We start from the raw sequence: 12,050 nt of genomic DNA on the forward strand, positions 1-12,050 counted from the left end.
ATTATAACTATTTTAATTCGGACATTTTGACAGAATATGTTTATTTATTTAATTATTTACTCAATAATAAAAATATTCTTGAACCTATTTCTTGATCATGACTTTAAGAACTTCTTGTAGAATAACTAATTTTTGAATAATCAATTGAAGAATAAAAACAAAAAATACATTATTTCTTATAGAATACAAATAACAATTGTTAAGAATTACAACGACTAATACATTCTAATTGAATAATGTGGTCCGTTTCAATTTTGTGGTCCGTTCTTTAAGCATCAACTTCTGTGATTCCAACAGAATTAGAATTCATGATTCCATTCCAACATAATTGGAATACATGATTCCATTCCAATAGAATTGGAATCTCACCAATATCATCAATTGAATCATCTACATAAACATACTTGATACCTTTTCAAAATTCAACCTTGTTAAGATCCTGCACTGTCCACATAAATGAAGTGTTAAATCAGAAAAAAAAAATGAAATATGAATCAGACCATTTGAATCAGTCCATTTGAAAGAAACACAGATGATCTCCATATCACTCAAAACCCCCAAATTCCACTTGAATTGGAATTATAAAGCTGAGTTATCGATTCCTATGACAAACAAAAACGGAAGGAAAAAACCCTAAGTGAAAATTAACTTGAACAGAGCTTCATGTTACTTCATTATATCAAAAATCGAATCTAACCAAGCATCGATTAACTCGAATACGAAGCTCGAAAGAAAAATAATTCAATCAAACAAGTAAAGCAATAAACCTCGTAACCAACAGAGAAACTCGAACTGGACAAAAATGGATCATCGAAAGAGAAACAAACGTTGACTAAAGAGAAGAGAGTAAGCTAACCTGATTGGTAGAAGTTGGTTGATTGCTTTGAACAAAAATCGATGGATCAAAGGAAGTAAGAAGTGTAGATCGGAAGAGGGCTTAGGGTTCGTAATCGGAATCTTTTCGTTGGAAGGATGGTGAATTAGGGGCGATGGTGGGGTATTGGTATTGGAGTACGTTGCCGTTTAAAAAATATATATAAAACCTGGAGAAATTATGGTTAAAAGTCAATACCATGATTATAGAGGTTATTTTTGGAAGTTGTTAATCATATTACTAAATTACCCTTATTTATTTATTAAATTAATTTTTTTTTAAATTTTGATTGCCCACATTTATGCATACGATAACACAATAATTACTTTAAACACCGAACCTCTCTCTCTCTCTCTCTCTCTCTCTCTCTATATATATATATATATATATATATATATATATATATATATATATATATATATATATATATATATGGTTCATAAATTTGAAAGGGGCTTTTTGCCGAAAAGGGAAAGAACATTCTAACAACAACTATCAGTATGGATTTACCGTAGATAGTATGAATTTGTAATGTCTGGTTTCTGGTATGAATTTATTTCCAAATTTTTTTTTTTTTGGAGGACTCGTCGAGTTGGAAGCCTCAACTCGACGTGTTAAAGTTGTGTTGGCCACGAAGTTTAATGAGTCAACTCGACGAGTTGAGGTGCCTCAACCCAACGAGTTAGCCGTTAGGAAGGAAACCCTAATTTTAAGGTTTTGCACCCTATTTAAACACCTTAAGTCCCAGGTGTTGGCCTCATTCTCAGCCTCCATAAACCCTAAATTTAATCTTGAAACCATAGAGCCTCCTTGAGTGTTGTGAGCTCATTGTGGGTGTGTTTTGGTGTGTTTGAAGCTCATTGAATGAAGTGAAGCTTGGTGCAAGGTGGTGATTCAAGTAGGAGCTTTCATATCTTGATTCTCTACTCCATTTCCAACACATTTCGGGTATAAAGCTCTAACCTTTCTTAATATTTGCTTAGATCTCTTTTTGGGTTAGTTTGTATGCTTTTAGCCATGTTTGGGTGGTTGATGGGGATGTAGGACGTCCCAAGTGTTATCCTTTTAGATCTATGATCTTCATGAGATCTTTTGGCATAAAAGTGCCAACTTTATGGTCTTAAGGGCTTCATGCATTCATTAAGTCCTTTTTATGACTTCTTTTGAGCATTTGCTCTTCTCCTAGTCATGCATGAGTGTAAAGCTGGAAACTTTACGTAGCCTTTCAGCCTTTAGGGCCAGATCTACAGTTTGGGGTTATGCTTTTGGTGATATAGTGCTTAATGATTAAGTCCTTACCCTTTTAAGCCTAGGATTTGGGTTTTGAATCCATTTTGGTGGTTCTTAAGGGTAAAGTTGGAAACTTTACCCTTCTAGATGCCATTTTAGTTAAGATCTGAAGTGTGAAACTCTTAGTTTCGTTAAGGTCGGCTTAATGAATTAAGATGTTGGGTTTCTAGTGAACTCGGTGAGTTTATGGTTAAACTCGACGAGTTGGATTGGGTTCTTCCTGACTTTGTAGACTAATGGAGAAACTCGGCGAGTTGAATGACAACTCAGTGAGTTGGGTCAACTCGGAACGTTGACTTTGACTTTGACCTTAATCTCTAACAATATTTGACTTGTAAGGGGTTTTTGGGCTTTGTGAGTTGATGGCGTGCCTAGGGAAGCACAACAGAACCGCGTCTAGCCCAAGAGCCGGGCACGCCAACTAAGCTCAGCCCAGCAGGCTCAGCGCCCGCTGGCGTCCCCGGGAGTGAAGCGCATGCGAAACGCTCGCGCCCGCCAAGAGGCGCTCCTGACTCCAGGACAAAAGATACGGTCAGGAGACAAGCAGTAGGATCAGAGCATTATCGTCTGAGCCAATGAGAGCGCTCTAACGATTGAAGGCGCGTGACCCTCCTATCAACGCCTCTGATCCTGTCTCCCCAAAAGCGATTATGTATGGTACGACTCGGGCAGGAGCGCTAGGTATAAAAGGATGTGCTCTCAGACCTACGAGGTAAGTTCTCTAAGCTTTCTGGAGAGAATACACACACAAACCCTAGAATACCCTCTAACTTGACTGTCGGAGCATTTTACCGGGAGCTCCTCCCGGAAAGCGGCTAACGACCTCTTGTCTTGTGATCTTGTAGTGTTAGTTAGACGATCGTGAGAAGTTCACGGAAGAAACCAGAGAAAGGTCGCATCATTTGGTGTCATCCGTTTGTGAGACAAAGAACACAAACGAAAAGCACGAGAGCAAACATCAATGGCGTCCAACGGCAGCGAGGGAAGACCGATCAGTCCCATACGTCCCGTGACAATGTTGGACGAAACTATTGGATTAGTGTCTAAGTCCATAACTATTTTGGTATGTACTTGACCCGATGGTGCATGGTCCTTTTGGGTTGCCTTCACCAAAGTAACTTGATAGGATGAATTATGGAGAGAAAAGATTAAATATGATTTATTAATATATTATGAGAATAATATATTAAAGGAGAAATCATATTGTTTAATTAATATTAGTCAATAATTAATTGGTAATTAGTTTTGTGACTAAAAGAGATTAATTAAACTTAAGGGACTGGAATTGTAATTATAAGATAATTGCAATTTGGGCCATGGATTGCCTTATATTAAGGGGTGGACGAATTCTATGGGGAAACCCATGAGAAATCATCCAAGGCCTTAAGGAAAGGGGATCCATGGGTTGCTTAGGGCTTAAGCATCCAAATTAGGGTTTCCTTGTTAGATAACCCTAATAGCCTCTCTCTATATATATAACCCTTATGGCTAAAAAACGTGAGGAACTTCTCTTCTAGGGTTAGAACACGTTTTGGGCAGCCTCTGTCCTCTGTCCTCTTCATCCTCTTGCTTATGGTGTTTGTGAACCATTAGAGGAGTGATATTTGTGACTCTAAGCTTTCTAAAGTCAATACAAGGAGGAATTGAGATTGTTATTGCTACATAACAATCAAGGTATAATCTTAAACCTAATTAAATGTTAATATCGATTTTCATATGTTAGAATTAGGGTTTATAGTCTTGGATAACTTGCATGTACAATAGAGAAACCTAGATCCAAGCATTAGGGTTTGTATGAGCACATAGGATGTTCTTATGACCAAAACCCATCAGTGGTATTAAAACCTAGACTGGTTTCTATTGTATTGATGCATTATATGTTTGAAAAATTCGTTTTTTGTGTTTCTGGGGGCTGGACTCACCGATTCCATAGCTGAACTCGTCGAGTCCATGCTGACTCGACAAGTCCATGCTTGACTCGATGAGTCAACTCGTCAGATGGAGTAAACTTCGGGATTTCTTGCTGTTGTTGCTTAAGGATAGTTGCCTTATCATATTAGATCAATATAAATCCGATTTTATGATATATATGACTATATTCTTGATCTAATTGATGATATTTATCAATTAATAAAATATTTGTTTCCTTATGTGATAATTGATTAATTATTTTGATTAAATTGGTAAATTGTTTTGCAAGAAATCAATAAATAAATCAAATATGGATAATTATGTGATTAAATGTTAATTTAGATTATTTGTTATTTGATCCTTGTTATGAAAAGTTTCATATTTTCCCCTTTAGGTTTTATAGTTTAAATTTGAACCCAAAAGTTTTGTTGTTTTGAAATTTAAATAGTTGAAACCCTAATGTTTTGAAATGTTTCAAAACTTGCCCTCAAGTTTTGGAATTTAAATTTTGATTAAAAGTTTAATTTTGATGTATATTTAAATTCTAAACCCTAATGTTTTTGAAATGTTTCAAAACTTGCCCTCAAGTTTTGGAATTTAAAAGTTGATTAAAAGTTTAATTAGGAATGTTAAATTCTAAAACCCTTGTAATGTTTTGAAAAGTTCAATTCACACCCTTATGGTTTTATTAATTAGTTAAGGTGTATAATTAAAAGAGGTTTAATAAATCCATAATAGTTTTGGTTTAAAATTTAATTGAATTAAAGGTATAATTATTAAATTTGACCACCTAGTATTTTCAAAGTGTAAAATACACCCTATACTATATATAACATTAAAAGTCTAACATTATATATATGTATGAGTAAAAATCAGTCTTACCGTTAGTAGGCCTCATTCACGAAGCTGGTCTATAAGGGGTGTTTAAGGAAATTGCATATAATATGGCGATTGAATGGGTATCCACTCTTACCTACCGCACTCTTGACTAGTGGAGGGTCGTTAGCCGAACGAGTAGGATAGGACGAAACCTTCCATTATAAGTATAATGAAGTACAAAAGTAACTAAATGTTTTTCAAATTCCCAATCTTAGTTACTTAGGCAAAGTGAATTGATGTAATTCCATGAATTACACTTTGTGTGTAACATCCCGAAATATCAAGAGTAGAGTTGAAGGGCTAAAAGAGTAAATTGGGAAAGAGCGACTCGGCGAGTCCATGTGTGGACTCGGCGAGTAGAGTCGCGACTTGGTCGCGTGTTAAGTGGCCGACTCGGCGAGTCAGTGTATTGGACTCGGCGAGTAGGCACTGAGTGGAGAAAACCCTAATTCTCGGGGTTGAGCCTTATATAATGATCATTATGTCTTCCTCCCAGCGTCTTTATCACCCCTTGAGCCCCAGAAAACCCTAAATCGCGGAGAAGCACCATTTTTGAGTGGATTGGAGCTTGGAGAAGTAATGGTTGAAGGAATTTTGGGAAGATTGAAGGCTTGGAGCAAGGGGCTTTGCTTGGATTCGAATTGCATTGCAGTTGGGGCATCACTTAGAGGTAATATCTCGTTTTTGACCTGTTGATTATGTTGTTTCTTCATTTTGGGGTTTGTGAGAAATTGTCTATGGATGAAATGGGAAGTCTAGAGGTTAGATCTGAGGTTGCTACCTCAGATCTGGAAGGGAGAAGAATCAGAGAGCATGAAAGTCCCTGTGTTGGAGTGTTTAGTGAAGCTTGCATGTCCCAAACCCTAGCCCCAATGTGCAAACGGCTTAGATCTCTTTGGATTCACGTAAAGTTTGCCACTTTACGTGATGGATGAGTGGTAGGAGGCTAGATCTATGTCTTGGAGCAGTTGCATGGCCTGGAATGCTTCAGAATGTATTCAGACCGGCGGTACTCGGCGAGTCACATGGGTGGACTCGACGAGTTGGATGAAGATGGCCTGGAACTCGGCGAGTTGTATGAACAACTCGGCGAGTAGGTTGAAGATAGCCGTAGACTCGGCGAGTCTGTTCTTGGACTCGAAGAGTCTTGACGAAGAGTCCCAAATATTTCCTGGTTGAGTCGAGAATCGGTGAGTCAAGGGATGACTCGGTGAGTTGGGTGTGAGCGGACTCAGAGTTGTGGGACTCGGCGAGTCTCGTGGTGACTCGACGAGTTGAGTCGCGATATGGGGAAGTTCGTATTATGGGAACTCGACGAGTCACAGGGTTGACTCGGCGAGTAGAGTCAGTCAAGGGTTGACCTAGACTGGGGACTTTGATTTCGACCAAGGGTTGGCCGTTGAGTTTTAGGGTTTGGATAGCGATGTGGCCTTTGGGCCAAGAGAGAGGTAAAATAGTCTTTTACCCATAAGAGGGTGTTATGAGAGGATTTATTCTAGCCTCGAGAGTTATATTCATGAGAGTATTTGCCTTACGTGTTAGGCGGTGGCGAGTTCGAGATTCAAGTGTGGGGATATCCGCTTTCTGCTTGCCAGGTGAGTCTTCTCACTATACTTTACCTTGAGTAGGTAACCAGAGTTATGTGATTAGAGTATTTGTATGCTATATGTACGTGATGTGTTGTACTGCATTATTTCTATGTGATTTATGTTGTGCATGTTTATAGAGTTGGAACCGGAAGGTTCCCAGAGTTAGAACCTGAGGGTTCACAGAGTTTGGGTGTATGGACCCACAGAGTTATAGCCTCGAGTGGCTAATATGTGTTATGTGTGGTATTTTGGGGAACTCACTAAGCTTCGTGCTTACAGTGTTTTGTTTGATGTTTTACAGGTTTCTTTCAGTATCACGGGACGGCACCGGCTTGATTGTACACACCAGAGAAAGAGTCATATTTTGGAGGATCTTGGTTTTCTATGCAAGTGAAAATGGAGTTATGTTTTGTAAATCGACTATGAATAAGATTTTAAACAAGTGTTTCTAAGAGTAAAATGATTATTTTAAATGAAAAATTTGTCTTGAAATTTACAGTGTTACAAGTTGGTATCAGAGCCTTGGTTTGAGGGATTCGGATGCGCCTTCGGGTAAATCTGGACTCAAACTGAGGAAGTACGAAAAGTTTTTAAAGAAATAATTTTCTAAAAGTGAATAAGAGTTCAAAGAGAAAGCAAGAAGGAGCAGTGTGTACAATCAGCCAGAGCCCGAACGGTGATTTCCCAAAATACCCTTATTTTTGTGTTATGAGATATGTATGATGCACTTTATGAGATATTATTGCATGCTAGAGACAGGCTAGGTATTTCATATGTTAGGACTAGAGTGGCCTGATTTGTGATGCCTTAGCCTAGGACTCATTGTTATATGTGTTATGTTTTAAGTATGTGATGAGTGAGAGTATCCAGTTAGAACCCATGAGGGGTAGAGTTACAGAGTTCGGTGGTACTTTTGAGGATGAGCTGAGAAGGTGGAGTTATCACAGAGAGGGAGTCCTATGTATCCTTCGATGCTCGAATGCTGCTTGCTTTGTGCTTTGTGGAACTCTCGATGATGGGAGTCAGCTACCAAGTGAATATGACGATATTCAGGAGGTAGATGGCTGGCATCATTAGGAGCTCTTCAGCAGCTGATAGCAAAGAAGTGGGAGGACGACGGAAGAGCCTAGGGAATAACCCTATCCAGATGAGTGCACTTGTAGAATAGAGAATTTCGCTGGGGAGCGAGCACGCGTAATGGGATTGGTGAAAGAGCAGGTCGAGCAGCTATTTAGAAGCTCTGGGATGGTCCGTGTGGAAAGTACGGGTAGATGTGGCAGGTAGTATGGGCCCGTACTACTGAAAGCAGAGGAACCATACTTGATACAGGGAGTATTCTGAAGGTTCTAAAGAGCAGATTGAGGAGTGATGTTATGGTTTGAGTACCATACATCGGAGCGGATCGAGGAGTGATGTTATGGTTCGGGTACCATACATCAGGGCAGGTTGAGGAGTGATGTTATGGTTCGAGTACCATACATCAAAGCAGATTGAGAAGCGATGTTATGGTTTGCGTACCATACATCGGAGCGGATCAAGGAGTGATGTTATGGTTCGGGTACCATACATCAGGGCAGATTGAGGAGTGATGTTATGGTTCGGGTACCATACATCAGAGCAGATTGAGGAGCGATGTCATGGTTTACGTACCATACATCAGAGCGGATCGAGGAGTGATGTTATGGTTCGGGTACCATACATCAGGGCGGATCGAGGAGTGATGTTATGGTTCGGGTACCATACATCAGGGCAGATTGAGGAGTGATGTTATGGTTCGGGTACCATACATCAGAGCAGATTGAGGAGTGATGTTATGGTCCGGGTACCATACATCAGAGCGAATTGGGGAGTGATGTCATGGTTAGGGTACCATACATCGGGGCATATTGAGAAGAGATGTCGTGGAAGGAGTACCATGGTTCGTAGTGAATGATGTTTGTGGTTCTCCGGTTATTCGGTCACGAGTAAGTTCGAAGAGGCATCCCTTGAGAGGGAGATCGAGAGTCCCTCAGAGTATTCTAGTAAGGAGTCAGTGGAAGGGAGAATCTCGATCTGAGTTGAGTGATCAGTCGATAAAGGAGATGTCACCTCCTATGATCGGGGAGGTACTAATTATGTAAGTGTGAGAATATGAGAAGCATGATGTTTTGGTTTTGGGTTTAGGGGGTAAACCCTGCAGGTCGTCATTGATGATGATTTCCCCCAGAGTATCAGGTAACATGTGTGCCGCGAGGCAGTGATCTATCATGAGCAGATAGTTAGTTGGGACTAAGATAGTCGAGGGCCACGCTATACCTAATTGAGTATAGTCGGGTGTATGGTAGTGGTATCAGCGGGGAGTTCAGTCGAGTTTAGCGGTGCAGAGAGTTTTCTATCCATGGGGTGTTGAATATGGGAGTGGGTCCTTGTTTGTGGGGTGATCCCGGTGTTGGAGCGTTGGTTGATGAGTTGAGGTGAGGGGTACGGTGATTTTATGGTTCAGTCTATGAGCCAGGGATGTTATTGAGCAGTTGATTTGTTGGTACTAGATTGGTAAGATATTTGGAACGACTAGAGGCAGACGTGACGGGAAGTTCTTGAGGAGTTCATCAGAGGTTCAGAGTATATGAAGTCGATTCATTTCCGTAAGGGGGCAGGTGCGATTTTGCTGGAGAATATAGTTATGGAATAGTTGTGTGCTATTTGGTGACGGTTTGAACCCTAAGTGGGGGAGAACCGGGTGCCGTATGTAAGAAAGCAGAGATTTGTCAGGAGCAGTTATAAGTGGAGTATAGAGATATGCGGTAAGAAATCATGAGACCAGAGATGTCGGTGATCGAGGAAAGGGGTCGGAGTGAGTTAATGCGGGAAGTACTTGTTTGAGAAGGATGAATATCTCCACGACAGGTGTTTATTAGTCAGGAATATGGTATTGGTCAGTGTTGGGGTAAGTAGATAAAGAATGATTGGGCAGCCAACTCCCGGGTCGGTATGCGTATCCTTGTTTGGGTTTTGAGTGGCGGGAAAAAGGGTTTCGGAGAATTATCAGCGTATTTCGTAGCGTTAGCGTTTCTTCGTATTGCAGTTGGGAAATTGAATACACCGAAGTTGCAACTTGGGAAAAATGAAGATCTAGTTATGGGGTTCAGAGGGAATGTACTATTGCATCTATATGGTGCTTGGGGCAGGAAACCTGTGGTTGTGGCAGGATCTTGTGATGATCGGTGGGGGTGTTCCAAGGTATCCGGGTATTGATATCTTTATTTCGAAGTTATTCGTGAATCTTGAGTTGAGACGACTTGTGGTATATCAGGTATCTATGGAACTAGTGATAGCCCTTCGAGTATGGGCATCCAGGGAGATTACTTGGGAGAGTGGATCTTCGCAAGGGTGGGCATCTGTTATGACGATTGCCTCCAGAGTCTGTAATGAATATTCGAGACGGGTATGGGTAGCCGCCTATGATAGTCTGTGGAGCACGAGCTAGTGGAGTCAGAGGGTGTTGTGATACTGCGGGGAGCCGTAGTACTCACTAGTCAGAGGGTGTTGTGATACTGCAGAGAGCCGTAGTACTCACTAGTCAGAGGGTGTTGTGATACTGCGGAGAGCCGTAGTACTCACTAATCAGAGGGTGTTGTGATACCGCGGGGAGCCGTAGTACTCACTAGTCAGAGGGTGTTGTGATACCGCGGGGAGTCGTAGTGCTCACTAGATGGCAAGAGAGTGTGATGATGGAATGTTCTCCGATCAGTGTATGATGTGGAAGAGTTTTGGGCTTAAGTAGCCCTAGTATTGAGTTTTTGGAGCTTGGATGTTGGACCGGGGGCAGAACTGGGGTCCCCGTCTCTGTCGGGGAATGTGGTGAGATGGCAAGGGATATGCGCAGCAGAAACCAGAGATCAGAGTGGAGACGATCCTCGGTTGGATTGTACTTTCTTGCATACGGAAAAGAGAATTTCGTGACTTGCGTGTCACGGGGCCGGGATAGTGGTCACGGGGAGGAAGTTAGTGGGATATTTGGATCATGATTTGGGTGACCTCTGGAGGCTCAGCTGTGGAGTTAAAAGCTGACCTGGTGCTCAGTCTCGAAGAGGGATATGTGATGAGCTAGAGCTTATCCTGATGATGTCGGAGGACACCTCAGAGGGAGTGAACGATTCAGACGCTCAAAGACATGCTTCGGGCATATGTATTAGATTTCGGAGGGTGTTGCGGCACATATTTATCCTTGGTTGAGTTATCCTATTTCAACAGCCATCATTAGTGCATTGGTATGCCACCCTTTGTGCTGTTGTATGGGAGGAAGTGTTGGATCCTCATTTACTGGGGAAAGTGTTGATTCGCAGAAGTGAAAGTTGTAGTGAGAATGGATGATTTGGAGTATGGTGGTCGAACACTGTGTCTGTGACAGTGGTATGGAATGACATCATGATGGGATGTCTGCTGAGGACGCGGAAGGATTCCGCGGGTGTAGAGCCAAGAGTCTCAGGATGGATGTAGGGATGGAGTCTGGGACTCCCAACTTGATTCTGATCGAGGGCTGTGTGCGTAGTGGTGGTTTCTCCTGGGGATGTTAGAGACGTCATCATTGTGACGGGTTTTCCTAACCCGAGAGTGCGAAGGTTGGTGCGGCATGGGTGTGTGATTGCAAGAAGAGGACTCATGGGAGTTGCTCTGGGATTTAAGAGTGGGTCTTTCCGTCGTCACGGATTGGATAGAGAGGGATTCGAATCGGGGATCCGATGGTTCATGTCTTCTAACCCTTATGGGTCGAGTGATTGTTGAGATTTGGGGCAGTGATACTTCATGGGTAATTCTCGGATCGATGTGTGTGGTCATCAGAGGGTGCATCCGGTGCCCGGTTCGAGACAATGGTCAGGACACCGTAAGGAAAGGGAAAGTGTGTTCGAGTTTCGATGGGTATGCCTTGTGAGATCTGGTCCGATTAAGGCCAGGTGGCACGTTGTGGGAGTAATTCTGGAGTTGAGTTACTGTAGGCTTCGAGGGCGAAGCCTAATTTAAGTGGGGGAGAATTGTAACATCCCGAAATATCAAGAGTAGAGTTGAAGGGCTAAAAGAGTAAATTGGGAAAGAGCGACTCGGCGAGTCCATGTGTGGACTCGGCGAGTAGAGTCGCGACTTGGTCGCGTGTTAAGTGGCCGACTCGGCGAGTCAGTGTATTGGACTCGGCGAGTAGGCGCTGAGTGGAGAAAACCCTAATTCTCGGGGTTGAGCCTTATATAATGATCATTATGTCTTCCTCCCAGCCTCTTTATCACCCCTTGAGCCCCAGAAAACCCTAAATCGCGGAGAAGCACCATTTTTGAGTGGATTGGAGCTTGGAGAAGTAATGGTTGAAGGAATTTTGGGAAGATTGAAGGCTTGGAACAAGGGGCTTTGCTTGGATTCGAATTGCATTGCAGTTGGGGCATCACTTAGAGGTAATATCTCGTTTTTGACCTGTTGATTATGTTGTTTCTTCATTTTGGGGTTTGTGAGAAATTGTCTATGGATGAAATGGGAAGTCT

Source organism: Lactuca saligna, chromosome 2 (assembly GCF_052625555.1).
Source record: "Lactuca saligna cultivar CGN05327 chromosome 2, ASM5262555v1, whole genome shotgun sequence".
In the NCBI taxonomy this organism is placed as follows: Eukaryota; Viridiplantae; Streptophyta; class Magnoliopsida; order Asterales; family Asteraceae; genus Lactuca; species Lactuca saligna.